This window comes from Panthera uncia, assembly GCF_023721935.1.
Source record: "Panthera uncia isolate 11264 chromosome A1 unlocalized genomic scaffold, Puncia_PCG_1.0 HiC_scaffold_17, whole genome shotgun sequence".
NCBI classification, from domain to species: domain Eukaryota; kingdom Metazoa; phylum Chordata; class Mammalia; order Carnivora; family Felidae; genus Panthera; species Panthera uncia.
The window spans coordinates 19,036,510-19,060,842 of record NW_026057577.1 but is presented as its reverse complement, the minus strand read 5'-3'; positions in this window follow the sequence as shown (position 1 = coordinate 19,060,842).

The window sequence follows — 24,333 nt, the reverse complement described above, 5'->3', positions numbered from 1 at the left end:
ATAATTTGTGACCTATGTATAAAAGTGTCAAAGTGGGGTGGTTATCTGCATTTTATTGTCATCAAGAGATTTTTTTTTCTTGATTAAAGCCCTGTCCCCCAGCCCCCAAGAAATCACTAGACTCCAAAATATTCAGAGTAATGGTTCCCACAGAGACTGTCATAACATCGACTGGCCCCTAAGTGATTAAAGAGGAAGAGATAGCCGTATCCGTCATCTACACATGCCGATAGGAGCCGAGGGGGAGGGATTAAGAATTTTTAAATTTAGATTTATTTACGTTAAAAATTATTGATAGAAGTCACCACATCTCACCTCAAAAGACTGTACAATATCCCTGCTGACAGTACATTTACCCAGGGACTGACTTTATGCTAACAAATACGGTGTTTAAATTGTCAGCAAAAGTAAAATGAATGAGCGTAGCACAATTCAAATGGATCTTTGGCATATCATCAATCAATTAAGTTCTTCCTGGCACTCTTAGGTTAATATCAGAGTATACAATACAGCATCATCCATTTTCTTGGGCATTCTTTGTTGCGCAGGCCCCTCAAACATTGTATACGGTTTTCCCGAGATCTCCCTTGCAGACGACTCCATAGACCAGAACGTGAGGACATGTGACCAGGGACTGTTCCTACTGCCTTTTTTTGGACTCTTCGGTGGAAGGCGAGTGTCAACAAAACACCCACTTCAAGGATAAAAGCTTGAAAAACCGTGAGAAATGGAAGGGCAGGGAAATGTCAGACAGGTGGAGTCAACAGCCCAGAAAACTCAACTTTGACTCAGTCATTCAGTCGGATTCCACCTCAGCAGAAGATAGCACCGAGGAGAATGTGGTCGGGGTGACTCCAAGAACTCTTCTGAAAGCTGGAAGGCCATTCTGAAAAAAATAATTCCAATACGGATTCCTGTGTATTTGGATTTTATTTATTCCTAATTTGCTTTGCTTCAGCCCACATGCATTCCATTCAGACTTCCTTCACAATGAAAGTGAATCTCATCCCTGGAATTACACAGGTAGCCATTTTTGGTCAGGTACAATTCTGTTTGGCGGAGAAGAGCCTGGGCTCACAGGCCCCGCTGGGATAAAACTTGTGCTTCGTCGGGGCGCAGGAAAGCATAACAGGATGGTGATGATTACAAACTGTGCCTTCCAGTGTGATTACAAGAGCTGGGACCCTGGAGCCACGAGGAGGGGCATCCAAAATTTTGCACGTTTCTGATTTAAAAGATGCCAAAGGTGAATAGTCCCTTACAGGAGTTACTCTTGATCTGAGAGCCACCTATCCTTGGGTGTAGGGTGGGGAGCAGGGGTTATTGCAATGGGCTCCATGAATCCATGTGACCTTATGTGTTACTAACGGGAAGAATCATGTCACATACATATATTTTATGTGAAATGCATGTGTATGCTTTTTAAGCAATACCGTAAAAATTCCTTCAGAGTTTCCTTTAAAAGTTTATGTATTTATTTTGAGAGAGACAGTGCGAGTTAGGGAGGGGCAAAGCAAAAGAGAGACAGAATCTCAAGCAGGCTTTGCAGTGTCAGCCTGGAGCTCGACGCAGGGCCCAGTCTCATGAGGCTGTGAGATCGTGACCTGAGCCGAAACCAAGAGTCGGACGCTTAACCACCTGAGCCATCCTGGTGCCCCGTACTTTTTTTTTTTTTTTTTAAAGTAGGCTCCATACCCAGTGAGGAGCCCAACACAGGGCTTGAACTCACAACCCTGAGATCCAAGACCTGAGTTCAGCTCAAGGGTTGGAAACTTAACTGAATGAGCCACCCAGGCACCCCGTTGGCTTTATGTACTTTCAAGATTGATAGCTGCTAGAACATGGAGGCAGATCATTAACATCTTTTGTTAGTAAAAATGGGCCTTCACACATGCAAGGACGCTGGCTTTACTCCCACGCCCCCCAAACTGGAGACAACAACAAATGTCCATCAACAAAACAATGTATAAATAAATTGGGGCATAATCGTAGAGTGGAAAAAGACACAGGAATAACAGTGAATAAATGGTACATACGACAACATGGGTGAGTTTCATAGACACAATGCCGAACAAAAAATAAAGAAAAAGGGCAGACTCAAGAGTATACTATAAGACTCAGTCTAAATGAAGTTTGGGATAGGCAGACCTCATGGTCATAGAAGCCAGAACAGTGATTCCTCCTTAAGGGACGGTGGAAAGGGATCTGAGGCAAACTTCTTAGGTGCTGAGGACATTCTGATGGCCGCATGTAAGTGAAACTTACTTGCAAAACTTGATTCACCAGCACACTTGGGACTGATGGACACTATGTACTTCGCTACGTGAGTTTATGGCTGTTTTCAGACACGTCAGCAAATTCTTAGACTCTGCCCCATTAAGAGGTAGGATCTAGATGGTATCCCCTTTGAGTGTGGACTAGACATAAGGTTCATGTATAATTTGATAATAGAAGGCATCACATTTGAAGTTGCATAATTTCAGAGGCGAACTTCCATTTTGATGGCTGGGATATGTGCTTGGAGTCCTGACTTATTCTATAGGAAGTTCACCTACAGTGAGACTGCCATGCTGTGAGGAGACCCAGGCTCCATGGAAGGGGCATAGGTGGGTAATCAAGTCAACATCCCTGCTGAGTTAAGCTTGAGTCATCCATGTTCAGGCACCTGACACGTAAGAGAAGGTGCTTCTAGATGATTCCAGTCTCCAACTCTTGAGAGACCCTTGTCCCCCTACCTCAGGCATTTGGGTCTTCTGAGCCAAAGTACCTGACATTTTCGAGCAGAGATAAATCATCCCTCCTGTGTCCTGACCCGCAGACCTGTGTGCACCCTGAAATTGCTATTTTACACCACTAACTTTTTTACAATGTGTTTTTATTTATTTTGAGAGAGAGAGAGTGCCAACAGGGGAGGGGCAGAGACAGAGAGGGAGCCAGAATTCCAAGCAGGCTTCGTGCTGTCAGCACAGAGCCCGATGGGGTGCTCAAACTCGTGAACCATGAGATCATGATCTGAGCTAAAATCAAGAGTTGGACGCTAAACACACTGAGTCACCCAGGCGCCCCTAAACCACTAAGTTTTGAAGTGATGTGAAAAATTTAATGCTGTCAAAAGTGGTATAAAAAGATGGAGTGAATAGAAACCAACATATATATGCATTTTTTGGACGTACTCTTGACTTTGGCTCAGGTCATGGTCTCGTGGTTCGTGAGTTCGAGCCCCGTGTCCAGCTCTGCATTGACAGTGCAGAGCCTGCTTAGGATTCTCTCTCTCTCTCTCTCTCTCTCTCTCTCTCTGTCTCTCTCTCTCTTCTCCCTCCACCCCTCCCCTGCTCACTCTCTCAAATAAATAAATAAACTGAAAAATAGTTACATAAACTTAAAAAAAAAACAAACAAACCTGGACCTTCAAACTCAAGGTATTTGAGGAACTCATGTCAGGCTTCTTAGGTTGCCAGCAATGAAAACCAACTCTGAACTCAGGCAAAAGAGAATTTACTGGCACAGTATGGAGCTGGAAGGATCTAAAGGCATTCTGGATAGTTTCCCTCACAGAGGAATCGGGGACCTTGGTAGCGGAAACTGAGGATAGCTTTCCTCAAGACTCAGTTGCTGCTGTGAATGTGGTCTGACCACAGTCAATGACTCTGATCGAGATTTTGATTTTAAGGAGACCCACCAGTTAACCCAGACTGGGCTTCTTGCCTAGCAAAAGACAGGCACAGTGACCTGAGGCTTTACCAAGACTAGCACAACCATGGGAAGGAGTCAGTACCCCAGGCGAGATCCGAGTACGCTTCTTTGGGGTCCTCAAAACCCGCTGCATGGAAGTAGTGATCCCCTGACATATTCTAGAAGCCGCTGCCTTCGCGTCCTGACCAACTGTATTCAAGTATTAGAATTACTCACGGTGACTGAGGTGCATGAGATTTACCGTCTTCCTCCCTCGGTCAGTGACTAAGGAAATGGTAAAACAGGAGACGTGATCACTCTGCTATATGGTTGGTGCTCCAGAGCCCTGTTTGTGTGAATCCAGCCAAGGGTAGGCTTCCCCTGAGCCCACAGGCTTTCCTGCTTGTCCCTCTTATCACCCCACGCCCTTCTAACGAGTTTCTCCCGAGAGCCTGTCTTTCACGTGACTCTCGTCAAAATCCCTCTCTGTCTCTGCGTCTCATGCTCGAAGTTTCCACTTCAAAGGCCAGTCTGGGTCAATGGATCTCAAACTTTTGCATGCGTCAGAATTACCTGGAGGGCTGCTTAAAACACAGATAACTGGGCTCCCATCTCCGAATTTCTGATTCATTGGGTAGGGGTGGGCCTGAGAATTTGCATTTCTCACAGACGCCCAGGTGATGCTGCCGTATCTGGCCTGGGCACCACAGCCATGGCATTTTTGTTTAGGCAGTTGCTAAGGTCGTATGATTTTAAGCCCTGGGCAGACCTCTTCCATGCCCCTAGCCTATGGCAAACACATTTTGCCAAGTAGCCCTATCATGGAACCTGAAGTTGGTACTTAACTCCTTCCGATGAGGAGTTTGAAGGCTTCAGAGAAAACGCACAAGGTATCCAGCCAGGGTAAATACATTCTCTTTTTATCTCTCATGTGTTGGCTGTATTAGAGCACAGTTTACTTAGCCGCTTATCTAGCAGAGCTCCAAGGAAAACAGCAATGAGGAAAGGAAAGTTTGAAAGGGGTCCAAAAAAAAAAAAAATTGAGAAAACCCGGTCACATTGTTTGCCACTTACTTTAACCACGGGATCCTTTCTTGAGACGAAAGCTTGCAGAGGAATCCCAGGTTACAGCACCAACTGGAAAGGGTCTGAAGAGACTGGTAGGACTGAGTCTGAAAAACAAGGGTCTAATACATCGGCCCGAGTTGGCTGGTCCAAAGAGGTCTTTAGCTATTTGTGTTTGATCTGGGGCTGGTCTGGGGCTGGTTCCCTATGGCCCGTTTTTTTTTTTTTTTTTTTTTTTTTTTTTTCTGAGGAAACAGGCCCATTGTATGATTTCACTGCGAAACTGGAGCCCCCCGATTGCATTTCAAGATCTGCTGACTGCTCCTGGGAAAACATGCAGGATTTGGTGCCATTTAAACAAGCAAACCCCATGTTAGAGGAATACCAGTGTCACGGGCTGCGTGCAGATTCTTGCTGGACTGTTGCTTTTTTCTTCCCGTAAAAAGGTCATGGGGTATGAAAATGCTTAAGTACCTCCACGCTGCGGCCTGCGATGGCTGGGATTTGATGGATGGTGTGGGATTGCAGAGGTCCCTGTGAAGTAATGCTGTTTAGCTTAAATCAGCTTCTAGCGAACACGTTTTACACATTTATGCTCTAGAGTTTGGAAAAGCTTTTTCCTAGAAAACAGCACTTCTTGAGCCGCTTCCGCTGGTCAAGGCAGGGGAGTGGGGGAGGGGGGGGCGCCTCCCTGGCTCAGACAAGAAGAGTGTTTACTTGCATGGCCTTCAAACTGCTGCAAGTTTAGGACCCAACAGGGCTGCTGTCTTAATGAAGCGGTTAATGACGTGTGAATTATAGACCCTGACAACCCCTTTCATAAAAACAACGGGACTGCCTCCACAGTGCACTGTGGCTAAGTCACGATGGCTTAACACAACGCAGTATCTTTAGGGAAAGGGCGATTTTTGCACCACGGCAGAGAGAATTCCTAGCCCCACAAGAGCAGAGCGAGGAATCTCGAAGACCGCTGTTGACGCAAGGAACGCTCCATTTCCAACCAGGCTGGGCCTTGGATGCAGGCGCCAAAAAGAGTTTTTAGAGATGCCGCAGAGTCCTGAACGAGCAGGGATTGTTTATCCCCTTGGCTTTGGCTGTCTGGCTTTCCCAGGAGGTGCCCATTACAGCAAAGGAGCCTATGATGGATGTTTTGATAGCCTAAAAGTTGCCCTCTCCTCCCTCCCCCACGTTCCTGCTCCCCACTGAAGGCGCGGGAATGCTGGCGTTCCAGTAGGTGTTCAAAGAACCAGTTGTCCGTCTGGAATGCTCGCTGAGGTTGGGCATGGGATGCTGCATGGGCCCGCCTCGAGCCAGAAAAGCGATGCCCGCGGCCGGCTGCGGAGGGAGGCACTTGCTGGGTGCTGACCTGGACGGTCCGAATGCACGAAAGCAAGGCCTGGGAGGAGCTGGAAAGCAACCCCAAGTCGGAACAAAGCCCGTGCCCCGCTGGATTTGGTGGCCACTTTTAAGGAAAAGTGAATTCACGTTCCCTCTCTCAATAGGCGCTGGATTTGGATTCACGGGCCAAGGTCCAGGCTCTTTATTATCATTCCCGAGATGAGAGCGTCTCAATCTGCCTTGTTTGGGCAGGGGTAGTTTTTCTTTAAACAGTTCAAGGAGCTGTTTGTCTAACGCTCGGCATTCGAGGTGACAGCACAGCAAAGCGGAGAGTGGCGTGCATTCACAAGGGAACACAAACCTTGGCGTTTGTTCCCAGAGCACCGAGAGCCTCGGAGACGCACAGTCACCATTGACATGCAAATGGGGCCCTGGGCACCCTGCTTGGCTTTAGAAAAGCCTGCCTGCCCCGCTGAGAAAGGCTGGTCGACCGGATGGATGGGGTCTAACTGGGCCCGACTGGGGAGGGGGGAGGGAGGAGGGAGGGAAACGCCCGGGGAAGAGCCTGAATTAGCCCTGGTGAAGCTGGATGGGGTGGGGGGGGGGGGGGGGGGAAGGAGGTTACTGTCATTCCCTTCAGCAGAATTAAAGGGTGACCAGCCATCCAGGTTTGCCAGGGATCTGAGGACTTTCTGGATTGTGACGCTTCCAGGACCGAAGGCATAGTGAGCTGGTCAGCCTAGTTTAGAATGATTTGCTACCCTTAAGTTACTCAGCTAGAAAGCAGACAGAACTTTACTGACTTTAAAAAATGTCACTCAGGGGCACCTGGGTGGCCCCATCGGTTAAGCATCTGACTTCGGCTCAGTTCATCATCTCGTGGTCCGTGAGTTCGAGCCCCGCGTCGGGCTCTGTGCTGACCACTCAGAGCCTGGAGCCTGCTTCCCATTCTCTCTCTCTCTCTCTCTCTCTCTCTCTCTCTCCCCCCTCCTCTCCTGCTCACGCTCTTTCTCTCTCAAAAGTAAATAAACATTAAAAATTAAAAAAAAATAGTGACACTCATCGAATTCCCTGTAGTTTTGCATAATCATTATAAAAAATACATCATGGTCATAAGATCATTCTCATCTTGGTGATTATAAGATGAAAAGGAAGGGCACCTGGGTGGCTCAGTCGGTTCAGCGTCTACTCTTGATTTTGGTTCAGGTCATGGTCTCACAGTTGGTGAGTTCAAGGCCCACGTCGGGCTCTGTGCTGGCAGCCTGGAGCCTGCTTGGGATTCTCTCTCTCCCTCTCTTTTTGCCCCCCCTCCCCACTCTCTGTTTCAAAATAAATAAATAAAAATAAATAAATTTAAAAGATGAAAAGAAATCTTTTTAGTTCCCTGGTCTCCCCTCTCTGCAGAGGCAGGTTCCGCTCTCAGTTTCTTGTATAACTTTTTAGGGATTTCCATACAGATGGGTATCTTTCCATTGCATTATACAAAGATAATCCTATTTTAAGCAGTTGGAGCTTATTCAGATATATGATATTCTGGTCTATGAATATATCTTACAGTTGACAGTTTCCTTCTAAGGACATTCCGTCTTCATTTTTTTTTTCCTCCATTAGAAACAAACAAAAAAAACTATGATACACCTTCTCGCACACTTAGACTTGTACCCTTTTGTGGATATATCTGAAGGACACATGTCTAGCACATGAGTGTCTATGTAAAATTTCGGTGGATATGGCCCTGTGGATATTGTTCACAAGTGTGTTAATTTTTATACCGACCAACAAAATCCGAGAGTCCTTGTCCCCTCCTCCCCACCCCACCCGTGCTGACCCTGCCACCGCCATCCTAGAAAATACAGTGTTAGAAAACATTTTCCTATTGACCCCTCTGGTAGCTAAGCAAATAAAATGTGATTGTTGCTTTGATTTGCATTTCTTTAAGGAGCACTCAGGTAGGTTTATATATGCTTATTGGGCATATTATTACTTTGTAAAAAAACGGTGCACTTGTCACACGCATTGCGGTAGGTGCCAGCAGTACAGAGATGAACAGACAAGACGTCCGTCTTCAAGTACCTTCAAGAATGTGTCTATAAGACGCATACACAAAACCGCAGTGAAGTATTGTAGGCACCCTGGAAGAAGCGTCGCGATACTGTGGGAGTCCAGAGAACCATGGGGCAGTTCTTCCCAAGGGACAAAGCTGTAGGTCTCAAGGGCATGAAAGAGCGAGCTCATCTTGAACATGGCATGGTAGAAATAAAAGGAGTTTTGCAGATTGGTGGTTGGGATCCCAGTTCTCTTACTACATTTTCTTGGGCAATTTCTTTCACCTCCCTGAGCTCCAGATTCCTCACCTGTAAAATAGCTGCCTGTCTATCTTCTCTTCTCCCTCCTCCTCCGCCTCTCTTCCTCCTTTAAGGCCAAAGGGCCATGGGGTTCAGGAGGGGATTGCCCTGCAGGGGAAACAGGCAGCAGTAGAGTGACCCTGTCTGAACTTCTTGGGGTTCAGGTTGTTGGGGTGACTTCTAGTGGCAGGTGACAGCCTGGGGTAGGTGAACCTAACACTTGATCATTTTGTTGCAGTTGTCTTTCCGGACGAGCCGGTGCCCGGAAGGGTCAGTGATGCTCTCCCTGCGGCCAAGTTCCAAGCGCAGGGTGTACTCCTGCTGGATATTGTTATCTGGGACAGCTCGGCCATCATGCCTCTCGTTGCCTGCAAAAATCAGGTGGGATTCACTCCTTGTCTTGGGTTTTGGCTTTGATATTCTCCATGGCGTCACGGGTCTTGACCTTGAGGGTAAGGGTCTTGCCGGTCAGGATCTTCACAAAGATGTGCATCTGTTCGCCCCCCTAGAAGAGAAAGAGCGGGGTTATGCTTCTGAAATCCTATCGTTAGGAGGTTTACATGAGGCGATGCTGATGGGCAAGCCGTGCTCCGAGTGAATTTCATCCTTAGGAAAAACAATCTTCGCGTTTGATAATGACCTTCCTTATTTTTGAGTTAGGGAGCTTCCCAACTCCTCTGATCTGGGGTTTTTAAGTTAAAATCTAGCTTAGTCTGGAAGAGTAGTGAGTTCCCCAGAGCCTGGCTTTGTTCTGCGAGGTCACATCCTTAAATGACGTAATGCGCTCACCGTCGTGTTGTACAGAGGATGCACGCTCACACAGTCAAGGCCGTCGTTCCTGAAAGAAAAAGTTAAAGAAAAACCTCTTGGAACGAGTTAAAATGCCCATATGATTGAAGGTTCAAAGAGGACTTAGTCACAGGTTGTAATGTGGGGGGAGGTGTGGCTGAAGCTTTGTCTGTGCCTTGGCCATCAGGAGAAGCTCCGGGCATCTTCAGCAGTGGCAGTGACTTGATGTCTTCGTGCAAGAGAGGAAGTACCGTGTTTAGAATGCCTCGATACCAAGAGGAACTTTCAGATACCCCGAGACCCACTTAGAATGTTCTAGACGCCACTCCTGTTTTAGATTCCAATTGACGCCTATTTAACTGAACCGCGTACTGAGGTAAATAGCCCCCGCCCGCAGTAAGGCTCCTCAGGGACATCAATCTGGCTTTGAGAACTTTGCTTTTCTGACTTTGGAAGGCAGCAAGTTTAAGTTTGTGTCATGTGGTTTAGTTACATTTAAGTCTAGAAGTTTGTTTATTCTGTCTCCCTGGTGAGAGACGATTGGAGTGACTCCCAGTGGGGTTTTGGTACCTGGAGAAGGTCCCCTTGGTCCCTTGCCGATAAATGAGCCTGTTGGCGACCGGGGCAGGTTTTCACACGGGGGCTTGCAACACCACCTGTGGTGAGAGCCCATGTCAAGGAGAGTTAGTTGCGTTAACAGTGCGGAAGGTCAGCTCCAAGGTTGCGTGTGGGCGGCCGGTGCTCTGCTCCCCACAGGTGTGCTGAAATAAAGGTAAAGGTGTGGTCTCGTCACTACGTGGTTTACCCCAAAGGTAGCCAAGTCCCTTTTCATAATGTGTAAGAAGAGTTTATGAACCACAGGGAACACGGGAGCTTTCCTTGGAAGTCAGCCATCCACAGGCTCCAACCAGGAGTTCAAGGTGGGCTGAAAGTGGCAGTTATGTCCCCCATGCTCCTGCCTGCTCCTGAAGACCCCGGCCTTTCATGGCCCATAATGATGACAAGGTGAGGGTAATTAATCAATTTGCCGGTGTGTTTATTTATTTGTTTGTTCGTTTATTTGTTTATTTTGGGAGGGGTCCTTTCCAGGTCACTTTTTGTTGAGATACAGCATTCATATTATAATCTGCACAAATCATGAGTATAGGTGGATGATTGTTACCTATGTCCAGGGCGATTTGAACTAAAATTGAGGGCAAAACTCTGAAACACTAACCTTGCCTGTACTGTATTTTGAAATTAGAAGAGCTTCGTTTTAGATTTTCTGATGGCTAATTTTGGGTCGCTTAACCAAAGCTAAACTTGCCTTCCTCTCTCTGGCTCTCTGTGTCTTTGCCTTTCCGGTTCTCGTTTTGCCGGTCTTCTGGTGTCGCTGTGTTGAATGAGGGGTGCCAGACCGTGTGCTCTCGGACCCAGGGGAGCTCACAGGAGACAATCAGGCTGAAAAGTCCCTGAGAATCTCTGCAGTGCGTTTGAGGTGTCCTTAGGTAGTGCTGATTGGAAGCCGCAGAAATTGTGACGCTGGGTTTGAAGCAATCGATAAATCAAATGTAACATCTGAGGTAATTTCACTTAAAACAGAGTTCTTTGTCTCTGGGGTTGATGAGTAGGTATAAAAGCAATTCCAGAGCCAACTGTCAGATAAAGCAAACTCAATTCATGTCCTGTAATGACAAGGTCGTGCACCACATAGAACCTCTTTTAGATTGGCTTTGAGTAAACTCCGATGAAGAAAAGCTCGTATCAAAAAGAAAAGAAAGGAAAAGAAAAGGAAAGGAAAGGAAAGAAAAAAAAAAAAAAAAAGAAAAAAACCGCCTCACCTGAGCATACACAGGAATAAAAAGGAGTGGGCCTCAGGCGGGGACAGCAGCAAATTGTCCTGTTTTTATAATGACTTCTTTACATTATTGAATACAATGGGAACTTTAAGGGCTGACTGCAATAACAGTTTCTCATGAAAAATTAACAAAGAATTTATGGAAATGTAGGAAAAGTCCCAAAGCAATTAGCTTAGATTTCTCTAGAGTCTGAGAAAAGCCTGGATAATTGCATGCAGAAACTGCATAAAGTGGCTATTTTCATTATCACTGGATACAGAAAGTCCATTTTCATCACAATGGGATATAATGATGTTAAAGCTAACAGGGAGATATATTTAAAGAGGTTACCACACAGTTTACCAAACGGTTTGATTTATATAACTTTGGACATACACACTTAAGATTACTGTAAAGGGGACGGGAGAGGTTACCCTTGAAATTTCCAAAGGCTCCTCTATGATAGGAAAATAGATTATGGCCTCTGAAAGCTAATTGTACATTACCACCAGGATACACGAGAATGAATTTAATTTGTCTCAGAATTGAGAGCTTGAATTGTACTACAAGCCGGCACATGAATTTCCATTCTGACTTGACTGGGTTGTAAATTGGCTATTATGTATGTTTATAGGTGCACTTAGGGCTGGGGTCCTTCTCCCGAGTGTCTTAGAAACTCTGAGGTCCTGGCACCCGGTGGGAGCAGAGGCAACATCGCGAAGCCCCACGGAGCCACGGAGCCCTTGCTAGGCTTGCAGAGAGATGAGGCGTCATTATTTAAATGCCACTATTTTCCGGAATATAAAATGAAATGAAGGGCAGCATGTTTTCTTCTGATGTTCATTCACAAGCCCTGGCAGCTTAAAGACTTCCCAAGTTCAAGAAAGCCAGCTTCTCCTTGGCTGTCTGTAAAGGGATGGGGAGACATAATACAGTGAGCTTTTATCAACCTCCAGTGTCCTCTGCAGTGTCACACACACACACACACACACACACACATACACACACGTGCACACACACAGATCCGGATATCCTTTTCTGTCTATAAAAAGCTGTAGTTAAGGCTCTGCCTGGGATTCGAATGATTCTTGAAACCGTTAAATAGATTCTTGCTCTGCAGCCGGCAGAATATTAATGACCTGCGTTAGCTACAGTGTCAAAAGGATCATACAGTCTCAATCTTATTTGGTAAACACTCTCTGTTTAAAAAAAAAAAAGAAAAAGAAAGAAAGAAGAAAGAGATTATTTAAGTGTTGGCAACAAAGGGCTCAGCAGAGAGTGTACTCTGAATGGACCCTGCTTCCCCGGGGACAAATGTCAACCCAGTTCAAGCTTTGTTAAAGGGGCTGAAAAGATCCGCCAGCCCACGCATGGGCACGCTTCTGGCCAGCATTAAGAAAATCAATGTAAAATAACAAAACCGCATTCACATCACAACCTGGCCAATACACTTCCAGCAGATGTGACAATCCTATTTTGACAGTTCAGATAGCTGGTAATGGATGGCCAAAGAAATTTCTCTTTGACATGGGGCCTGAGTTTATGCTATCACAGCTCCCCTGTTTGGGCCACATGAAGGGTGCAAGAAAGCAGAGAGCATAAACAGCCGTCATCTTGGTGTAATCAACGCGGAATGATGCAAGCCTCGTCAGTATCCCTCCCGTCTACTTTGAATTTTTATCCCCTTCTGCATTTAATAATAGCCCCGAGAATAGATTAAAATGTCCACAGTCGTCTTTGCTTCCCATCTTGTCATGCTTTGCCAGCTCCTTTGTCATCCCAAACGCATTTTTTTTTTTTTTTTTTTTTTAGCACATTACTCACCTGGTTAATGAAAGGAAGGAGAAAGAAAGAATAGAAAGCATTGCTGTCAATGGCAGTGGCATTTCCCTGAAGCCTTGCGGGCGCGCCGCTCTGACATTCTCCCCCCCTTGTACCTGAAACTTCGGGACATCTCCCATTCTGGTGGGTCAAAAAAAGCTGTCCCTCGGGGAATAGTTTAAAACTACTTGGAACATGTTTTGATTTACAGATTATCAATTCCGCTGAGCCACAGAGAGACATATTTGGGAGTCGCATAAACAAACACATTCCACGGTGCTGTGGATTAACCTAAAGTGACACATTTATTTAAAAATCTGCCTACTACTTGTCCTCATTGATTAAATGCCCTTAAGAAAGTAAGTCTGATGAAATGAAAGCCATTAAGATGCAGCCCACCCTCCTCCGCTCCTTTTGATGGTTGACACATTCCCCAGAGTGGGAGATCGGCTGGCTGATAAGCTAACACTGAATTATAAGCACTTTGTGGAATGTCACTGGCAAATGAAAGATCTACTGTTTTGCTTGCAAAGCAACTGTGTGCCTTAACAGCACAAAGATGGACACGGTGCAGAATTATTTCATCCGGTGTGCTTGGAATATAAACGAATGTGTACCCTGCGAGCACGTTTCCACAGGAGAGATCAGCATCACCAGGACTCATTCCCGGCCACCGTGCCATTGATCGCGAAAACAGAAGGGCCTGCCAGGGACTTTGTCAAAGTGGCCAGGACCCCACTGAGCCTCGGGTGATTGTGCTGTGGCTTGTTGTTAAGCGGGCAGGCGTTAGCAGCTGGGGAGGAGAGATTGTATGTAGGCAAGTGGCAGTGATGGCGGAGAGATTTAATGGAAGGCTCTTTCCCTTTTGGGACGAGAGGCATAAACAACATCTGAGGTGTCGTGCAGAGGGTGGCAAAGACAGAGTTCAAGCTGTGTTTTTCCTTACTGGCCTTATGGCCTTGAGAAAAGGTCCGTTTGCTGAGTCTTCAGTTTCGTGGCCTGAAAAGCGGGGCTAATAATGTTTGTTTTTTACCAGGTGGTGGAGGCGCTGGTGGAGAATGTGCCAGCCTGCACTTTGCCGCTGCATAGCGCCACACGAAGGTCAGGGTCGTCCCTGGCAGCAGTGAATGCGGGCAGCAGGTGGTCTTTGCACCCAGGTGGCCAGACTACCTCTCCGTCCACGGGCAGCGGGTCTCTACTCTGCCTCTGCCGATGTCAGACAGGATCAAAGCGGACCCTCTTTGCAGGTCATTCCAGGCCAGGCCAGAAAAACCTAGAAAACCTGGAATGTTGTCCCAGCTTGGCTCTAAACGGTGTGATGGGTGTTTCCAAAGATTGGAGGTCAATCAGGCCGTCCAAGTGCAGAAATATTAGTAAATTTTGGACTGGCTTGGACACCAGATCAGAGACCTGGCTTGAGGAAGGTTCAAACTACTTTTTTTGTTGTTTCCCTTGATGGGCAACTAAAAAATCTTTAAAAAATCTGCAACAGAAGGTGAGTTTTAGGTTTTTCCACATAAACGTTAATTTTCCTGCAAAACTTTGTCTCCAGCCGTGCCCACCCGGCAGATATTATTTCTACCAAGCATGATTTTGATCGCATTCTCTGCTCCCATACGTCTGTAGGTTGCACTGGGAAACTTCCAGGGCTGGATCATGTTCACTGCTATATGCACCCCACAGTTTTCTCTCTGCGGCCGATTCCAGAGAGGGCTCTGTCTGTGCTGTTCCAATCTGACTCTCGAGTGTGGACAATGTGGACAGTCCTGTTTAACCCCTTGTAATGTGGGTTAAATGGACTCGGGTCTGCTTTTGGCTTAGGCAGCTGTTAGCTGTGTTATTGTGTTGTCCTGAGTTTATCTCCTAACTTTTTAAATAATAATGATCATTACAACAATGATAACTTCTAATTACCGCGTGCTTATCATGTACCACGCATTATTATGAGGGTTAATATGTTGTATTTGCTGTAATTCTCCCAGGAACCTCACATATTGGATTTTATTATCCAATTATGTCTGTGGTGCAGGTTAAATCACTTGCTCAGGATTCCACCTCTGGAAGATGTGGGAAAAGGGATCACAATCGAAGTCTGAGTGACCCTGAATCCTCAGCAGTATCCACCCTGGGCTGTTCAGAATATTAGATATGATCATGTCTGGGAAAGCATCTTTCTCCTTTTTTAATTTTTTTAAATTTTATTTTACAGAGCATGAGCAGGGGAGAGGGGCCGAGGGAGAGAGAGACAGTGAATCATACGCAGCGAATCATGTGCTCAGCACAGAGTCTGACATGGGGCTCAAACTCAGGCACTGTGAGATCTTGATCTGAGCCGAGATCAACAGTTGGACACTTAAACTTTGAGCCACCCAGAAGCCCCTAAGGAGATAATTTCTTATGGACAACTTGGAAAACGCAAAAGGAAGTAAAAACCACTTATGACCCTGATGCTTTTCATAAAGAGATACAAAATAAAAAGTCAAAGAATCTCCTTCTAACTTCCACCCCAGCCCTCAGGGATACACTGTTGTTAGCAGTTTCGTGTATATACGTTCAAGCCCTGTTCTTGGTGAGTATTTTTTGAAAAGGAGAAAACCCTCAGTTAGAAGTGAGCGATGTTCCTGCTGTTGCGGCATGAAGGGTACAGACTGACCTTGAGCATCCAGGATGTCCAATGAGCATCCAGGATGCGGGATACTTGGGCTGCTTTGTGTGTGCAGCACTTCTGCAAGACCATCTGTGTGTGTGTGTGTGTGTGTGTGTGTGTGTGTGTGTGTCTGTGTGTAACCACTGTGGGGGTGAGCAACCATCCCCAGCTGGCCCAAGTGGTAGGAAATGAGTGTTTTGACCTATTGGGGATTCCTGCCTTGGATTGTGTCTCTCTGTCGCCTTCCTTTCCTGCTTCTCTCCTTCCTTTCCTGCTTTAATTTCTGACCCTCTGCTTCTCCTCAACCTTCTTCTCTTGATTTCAGTGGAAAACGTGCTGAAGTGAAAGTGAATGGTGGGGATGGGAGGAGGGTGTCTAGAGAAGTGAGAAAAAAAAATCAATGCTCCATGGCTATTTTTAGGCAGCTGAGATTCCTTTCCTCTGATTTAGCTAAGTGCTTTGGGGCAGAACCGCCCACCACTTTGAGTAGCTTCAGCAGATGCCCTATTGCCCCCCAGAGAATAAACCAGATCGGGAAGAGGAGGAGGGGGAGGGGGAGGAGGAGGACCAGGGGACTTGGGAGCCATATTCTAATCTGGTGAATAGGTGCGAGCGAGAGTGAGCTCATGTTTATTCTCCGAGCCCCTGGAGATGCCCTGCCCAAATCAGAGCCCAGGGATGGACTGTAAGCTGGAATTGAAAGCCTTGACCGCAGAGGGCGAGTTAGAAGCAAAGCTAGCTTTCAAAAGAGAAGTCTTGAGAAGCCTCTCGATCACGTGGCGAGAAGCCTGAAGGGGTATCTCTGCTGTTAGGGTTGTTTTACACTGAGGATGGAAAGGCGGTTCCCTGGAGTTCAGAGCAACCCACGGTGCTGCCTGTACCCTGGTCCAGTTGTCCACTGGCCACCTGGGGGGTGGGGTGCATTTGCTCGCGGAGAATGAGTGGAGAAAATTGCGGCTGCAAGACCTGAACACTTGACGCCCACATCGTGAGCTCTCCATGGCTGATAGATTTCACTGAATTTACTGATATAACCCGGGACCCAGAAACTTCACTCGCTCCACCGGCTCCTTGTTGCGTCATTTACAAGTACACGTTTGTATCTTCCTGCCTGGCTAAACGTAGTTTCGAGCAAAATCTGGGGTTGTCCAGTTCATCCCATCCCCTGTTTTTCTTACATGCAGAATACAGAACTAATCAGTGCTAATAATAATACTTAATAATAAGTACCTAATAATATTAAGGTAGAAATTCCACAGAGAGGGGTAAGTCGTGGAGTCAGAAACCACAAGAAGGAGGCTCTGCGTGGTTTGTCAATGTCAGAAAAAGGCAGAGATCAAATTACAACTGAATATGCACAGTTGGGCGTATTTTATTATTTATAACACATGCTTCATTTTTAACACTCGCCTGAATGCCGTATCATTCTTCTGATGGGTTTTCCATCCTGTACACCCACCTTGCCCGGCCCCCCTCATTTAACAGCATCAGCTGCTGCTGTCAGGCAGACTCGTGCCCCTTGAGGGACGCTCTGGCGTTCGCTTCAACTTGCTTTCCAGAAGTCACTTCCAGGTTTCTCGGGCGGGATTCCAGAGCTCAGCGAATTGAAATCCAAAGAGAAAACAACAGGACAACCCATGGCGGGGTTAACGTGTCATAGATGGACCTTGTGCCCATTGACAGGATTCAAAACAACGGCCAATAGTGGACCCATTCAGCAAGTCTATTTTCCTCCGTGGCAGGCGTTGTGCGCGGCAGCGGGGACACAGAGAGGAGCCCCTGCCTTGGTGGAGCTTAGTCTGGTTAGAGGAGACAGACAACAAACCGGATCATTACAGGTTGCATCTTGCACTGTGGACGTTGCGGTGTGATAGAGAATAAGAGGCGGAGGACAGGGGGGAGTTGCTGTTCAGCGCTGCCCTTTCAGGAGCAGGGGGCAGTGCAGCTGATTTGGGCAGGTATGCCATCTCTGGGTCACTGGTATACCAGTTTTTCCTTCTAATTTTCTTTTTTTGAACATGTATTCATTTTGGAGAGACAGAGAGTGAGCGGGGGAGGGGCAGAGAGAGAGGGAGACCCAGAATCCGAAGCAGGCTCCAGGTTCGTGGCTGCCAGCGCGGAGCCCGAAGCGGGGCTTGAACTCCCAGACCGTGAGATCGTGACCCGAGCCCAAGTTGACGCTCCACCGACGGAGCCACCCAGGCGCCCACGGGAATACCATTTTCAAACCCTGTTCGCACATGTCCAGCTGCTCGGTACTGTAAGGCGCAATTCAGATAGAGGGTTTCCGTGGGAGATGTATTTGCACATCAGTAGAGCAGCCATAAAAAGGAGCACACACTGGGAGACTTAGGCGCCAGAAATTAATTTTCTCACAGTTGCAGAGGCTACAGGTCTGAGATGAAGGTGTTTGACGGGGTTGTGCTCCCCCGCCTCGAGCCTCTCTCTGCTTGGGTTTTCGTGTGGTCTCTCCCCTGCGTGTGTGCACGTCTGTGTCCCAATCTCCTTTCTTCCCGTAAGGGTACCACTCATACTGGATCAGGATCCGCTCTGATGCCCTCGCCTTAACTGAATTACACTCCAGACGATCTCCAAATGCAGTCAGGTTCTGGGGAGCTGGGTGGCCGAGACTTGAGTGTATGAGTTTTGAGGAGACGCACTTCAGCCCGGAGGGTGAGGAAGGGAAGACTGTCTGGTGGGAGACCTTCATATGGATGCGTTTGGGGGGACTTTATCTTGTCCTTTGGGTACCTTGTAATGTGCTGCACCTCTGACTCAAGAGAGCGACCGTCAGGGGACGCAGTGAAGGACCTTTTTGCATTCTTTAGGGAGACGAGGTTCCAGTAGTAATGAGTCCTGCCCTCAGTGAGCCATCTGAGAAACTTGGACTGGGCTAGGGATTTTTTAAATTAATTAATTAACTAATTAACTGATTAACTATCTGTAACATTTTTTAAAAGTTTATTTACTTTGAAAGGGAGAGAAAGTGCAGGTTGGGGAGGGGCAGAGAGAGAGGGTCCACACCCTCAGCGCAGAGCCTGATGTGGGGCTCCAGAATCAGGAGAGCCTCCCCTGAGCCCAAGTCAGATGCTTAACCGGCTGAGCCACCCAGGCGACCCTAGAGATTCTCTTTAACAAAGGTCTGTATCTCTTACCTCGAAATGGGGAGGTCGATCTCAGCACCAGTTCTGCAAAGATGCTGCCTTTCATCACTAATTGAAGATAAATGAAGTAAAAATCGCCATGCTAAGTCACTAGGAAGAGGATACCTGTTTTTAAAAAAAACAAAAAACAAAAAAACGTGTTGATACATTCAAAGTTCTGTAACACAGATGGAAATCAATTGCCAATTTATTGAAAACTGTGTGCTCAGCCTTCTGCTGAGGGGCATCTAGAAGCATAGTAATTGATTTATTTGTTCTTTCACTCAGCACATGTTTACTGAGCCTTTACCACAGCCTTCCTCTTCCATGTCCCTTTAAAACAAAACAACACAACAAAAAACCCCGTTTAAAGATCATTCAAGCATGATCTGAATTTATTCATTCTGTTCGTGTAGAAATCTTATTGTAGAATCCTTCTTTCCGCCTCTGGGGTGAGCTCCGGGGGGACGGTAGTGGAAAGACAGGGCAAACGTGGGCTGCCACGTGACCGAGAGGGTGTTTTCGTAGAAAACACACCCCTAAGAATGGGGTTGTGAGGGCCATGCAGTCAGAATCCATTACAGGCACCATCAGTTAGAACTGTGAAGGAATGGGGACACCAAAAATTAAATTAAAAAAAATTTTTAATGTTTATTATTTATTTTTGAGAGAGAGAGAGAGAGAGAGAGAATGAGCAGGGGAAGGGCAGGGAGAGAGAGACACACACACAGAATCCAAAGTGAGCTCCAGGCTCCGAGCTGTCAGCACGGAGCCCGACGCGGGGCTCGAACCCGTGAACCGAGAGATCATGACCTGAGGCGAAGTCGGACGCTTAACCAACTGAGCCACCCAGGTGCCCCCAAAGTTATTTTTATCTTGAAATGAACCATACGGTGATGAGGATGGAGTGCCAGTTAGGCATCTCTGGGAAAGGAGCCAGAAGGAGAAGGGAGGTTCCTGCGTGGGATGCAGGCTCCCATGGAAATTACTGGGTAGAACTTGTGAGTCAAGGTGTTTGTTTTAGTGGACCTGCTTAATAATGTGTGCATCGGGGACAAGGGCCAGGTCTTTGTGTTACTCACTCAAATTAATACCCCCTCACCCCCTCACCACCTTCTTTTTAGGTTACTGAGGTGTTGGGCCATCTTAATTGTGTCCTTACCTAATCCACTTCTCACATTTAGCCTGTGCATTTAGTCTGTGCATCAGACGTGAGGCACACTGAGTACTTAACAACTTTTTTTTTTCGAATGAGTGAATTAATCACTTGGCAGGGGCGGGGGGGGGGGGGGTGGGGTGGGCGGGGCGTTTCTCCACAAATAGATGATTCAGGATTTGTAGTAATGCTATCCTTTTGACTCAGGTGGAAAATGCATCACCAAAGTCTGGTTCCTGGTGATAAGTATCGAGACGGGGTCCTCAAGTTTGATTGGAAGGCTCCGTGACAAAGCACAATCCATTAGAGGGGTTACAGAAGGTACCCATTATGCATTGTCTAGATGGAATGCCACTAAAAATGCATGGGAGAGGAAGAGAGTCATTCTTCTCATGGACAGAATCAAATGTGGCATGAACAAAAAGAGAGAACCCCTTGGTCATACTCACCAAGTGTGCCAAAATCTTGATTTCAAAGCCCCTCTCATCGGTGGTGGTGGTCTCGTGGGATCAGGCTGGTCTAGGACAGGAGTTCCGGTCTTGCAGAAATGGGAACACAGAATGCTGCAGGCTCTTGCTAATCCCAGGGGAGCAGCGTCCTTGATGTGCGTCTCTCTGATGTTTGTGGACTCCCCATGAACGTGAGACTCTCACGACATCAATGGAAATTCTGTGAGAGTCAGGAAAATATGCAGGGAGAACCGGGTCTTAGGGGATTTCGCTTGATTGTCAGAAATGTGGCCCAAAGACTTTGTCTGGAACAGGTACTAGGGGACCCAAGGAAACCAGGATCTCTTAGGAAAGCACCAATCGCTTCTGCTGTGAGCTAGAACTACAAATGAACGGGGACATAAATGATTACCTTTACCTTCAAATGTACAATAATATGTGGAGACGCAGAGACACAGGTTAAGATGTGTACGTTTAAAATTCTTCAATGTAAAATTCATTTCAAATTTCTTAGGTTCAGCACAGGGGTTAATTAAATTGTGACACATCCTCACGATGGATTACCTGGCAGTCATTGAATATGACATTTTAAAAGAATTTTTAAAAACATGGAAAATGCTTGTGATATAATAAATGAAAAAAAAAACCACATTGCAGCATATGTAAGTATTGAGGGCACATGTGTGTAAAAACATAACCTGCATGGCTCCGTATACGTGTCTGGGGAGCTATGGCCAATGGTTCTTCTTCTTCAGTCTTTTCCTGTATGTTCCACGTTTTTTTTTTTTTTCAATATATGAAGTTTATTGTCAAATTGGTTTCCATACAACACCCAGTGCTCATCCCAACAGGTGCCCTCTTCAATGCCCATCCCCTCCCCCCCCCCTCCCTCCCACCCCCCATCAACCCTCAGTTTGTTCTCAGTTTTTAAGAGTCTCTTATGCTTTGGCTCTCTTCCATGTTCCACGTGTTCTTGAAAACATTTCGACTCATGGGGGCACCTGAGCGGCTTCATAGTTGAAGCATTTGACTTGGGCACAGGTCATGATCTCATGGTTTGTGAGTTCGATACCCACTTCTGGCTCTCTGCTCTGAGACTGGAGCCTGCTTGGGATCCTCTGGCTCTCTCTCTCTCTCCCTCTGACCTTCCCCCCCCCCTCTCTCTTTCTCTCTCTCTCTTTCTCTGTCTCTCTTTTTCTCTCAAAAATAAATAAACATAAAAAAATACAGTTAAAGATTTTCAAGTCATGAAAGTTTCAAAGGAACAGCAAAGTGGACAAAATCATGGGACTGACACATGGGTACTTACTACAAAGATGAGACAGATGCCAACAATATGTCCTATTGACTTCAAATGTCTCCTTAAAGCATACAAGGAATTTGACTTTGCACATAACAGCTTAGGTCCGCCTACCGTCTCTTCCCCATCCCTCCTTTGCAGAAGTAACCCCTGATTTTTAGTCTGGCACATGTTTGCCTAAATTAAACACTGCATTTCTCAGATATTGTCATGTGACTAAATGCTGCCCAGTGGAATTAAAGCAGAAGTTACAGGGGCGCCTAGGTGGCTCAGTCGGTTGAGCGTCCGACTTCAGCTCAGGTCACGATCTCGCGGACCGTGGGTTCGAGCCCGCGTCGGGCTCTGGGCTGATGGCTCAGAGCCTGGAGCCTGCTTCCAGTTCTGTGTCTCCCTCTCTCTCTGCCCCTCCCCCGTTCATGCTCTGTCTCTCTCTGTCTCAAAAATAAATAAACGTTAAAAAAAAAAATTAAAAAAAAGCAGAAGTTACATGCACAACTTCCTGGTAGAATCCTTTTTTTTTTTTTAACAGGGTAAACATTTATTTATTTATTTTTTGAGTGAGCAAGAGATAGAGAGAGAGAGAGCGCATGTGGGAGGGGCAGATAGAGAGGGAGAGAGAGAATCCCAAGCAGGCTCCGCACTGCCATTGGGGAGCCTGATGTGGGGCTGGAACCCACGAACCATGAGATCATGACCTGAGCCGAAATCAAGAGTCAGAGGCTTAACGGATGAGTCGCCCAGTCACCCCCGCCCCAGGTAGAGTACTTAAAGGAAAGGGGGCCTGTTCCCCCCGCCCCTTATGCCAGCTGGAATGTGGCCATTATGACAGGTGCTGTCATGGAAAACCAGATGGAAGCTGTGTGCTAAGAAAGGTGAAGTCGTAAGATAGCAAAGCCCTGTTGTCTTCTGCTCACTGAGTTGCTAATACAACCCTAAGCAATTCACCTGGACTTCACTTTGACAAACAAATGAAATTCTCATTCCTTTAAGCTACTATTACTTTAGATTTTCTGTCGTCCGGCCGTCCAAGTTCATCCACTGACTCAACCGTGTATCTGTCTCATGTATGTCTTGTATTTTTTACCACATAGGTCCGTATCCTAACCAACATACACATTGTGTGTTAGGGTTATAACAGGTGGTATCATACTGCATGTAGCCTTTCCGAACTTGCTTTTGTAAAAATTTGTTGAGATATTTTTGATATCTCTCTATGTCGATACTTGTACCTGTTTTGAATGTCGTAGACTATTCCTCAATTTATCTTTCCCAAGGAACAGATGGGTTTCACTATTTTACTCTTGCAAAAAGTGCTAGAGCACACATCTCTGTGCATGTTTTGTGGTGTAAAACAGTGAGAGTTTCTCTTGGGTGGATACCCAGTGGCGGAGTTTCTGGATTACAGGGTACGTACATCTTTAGCTTGAGCAGGTCTTGCCAAAATCTTTTTATTTTTTATTTGTATTTATTTTTTAACATTTACATCAAAATTAGTTGGCGTATAGTGCAACAATGATTTCAGGAGTGGATTCCTTAGTGCTCTTTACCCATTTAGCCCATCCCCCCTCCCACACCCCCTCCAGTAACCCTCAGTTTGTTCTCTATATTTATGAGTCTTCTGTTTTGTCCCCCTCCCTGTTTTTATATTATTTTTGCTTCCCTTCCCTTATGTTCATCTGCTTTGTCTCTTGAAGTCCTCATATGACTGAAGTCATATGATTTTTGTCTTTCTCTGACTGTCTAATTTCACTGAGCACAATACCCTCCTGTTCCATCCATGTAGTTGCAAATGGCAAGATATCATTCTTTCTGATTGCCGAGTAATACTCCATTGTATATATATACCACATCTTCTTTGTCCATTCATCCATCGATGGATGTTTGGTCTCTTTCCATACCTTGGCTATTGTCGATGGTGCTGCTATAAACATGGGGGTGCATGTGCCCCTTCGACACAGCACACCTGTATTCCTTGGATAAATGCCTAGTAGTGCAATTGCTGGGCCGTAGGGTAGTTCTCTTTTTAGTTTTTTGAGGAACCTCCATGCTGTTTTCCAGAGTGGCTGCACCAGCTTGCATTGCCACCAACAATGCAAAAGAGATCCTCTAAAATAAATTCTTTTTAGCAGTATATAAAAGTTTGTGTTTCTCTGCGTCCTGACCAACATTTGACATTATTGGACTTCTTCGTTTTTTTCCTACCTGCTGAGTAAGAAATGGTATTTTATGGTCATTTTCAATTTCTCCATTTTCCAAGATGAAAGGTATCACCTTATTAATTAGGAAAGATAAATATGAAAGCACCTTGCGGCTTGAATGTTAAGATATACATTAAGTTGTTCCGGGCAGTCTAGACATGTATCAAGTAGCAGTGGGAAATCTTTCTCATCCATATGGTTCCCTCTCCCAGCTCACAGAGATATCTAATTTATTATTCTAGAAATACTGTGTATAATAATACAGGCCTTAAAGCTTTGTTCTGCTTTGACACTTTTGGTTTTATTTATTTATTTATTTATTTTTAATTTTTTTTAACGTTTATTTATTTTTGAGACAGAGACAGAGCATGAACGGGGGAGGGTCAGAGAGAGAGGGAGACACAGAATCTGAAACAGGCTCCAGGCTCTGAGAGGTCAGCACAGAGCCCGATGCGGGGCTCGAACTCATGGAGTGTGAGATCGTGACCTGAGCCGAAGTCGGCCGCTCAACCGACTGAGCCACCCAGGTGCCCCTTGTTTTTTTTTTTTTTAGATGACAGCCTCAGCATCATGGTGCAGAAGCCTTTTGAGTT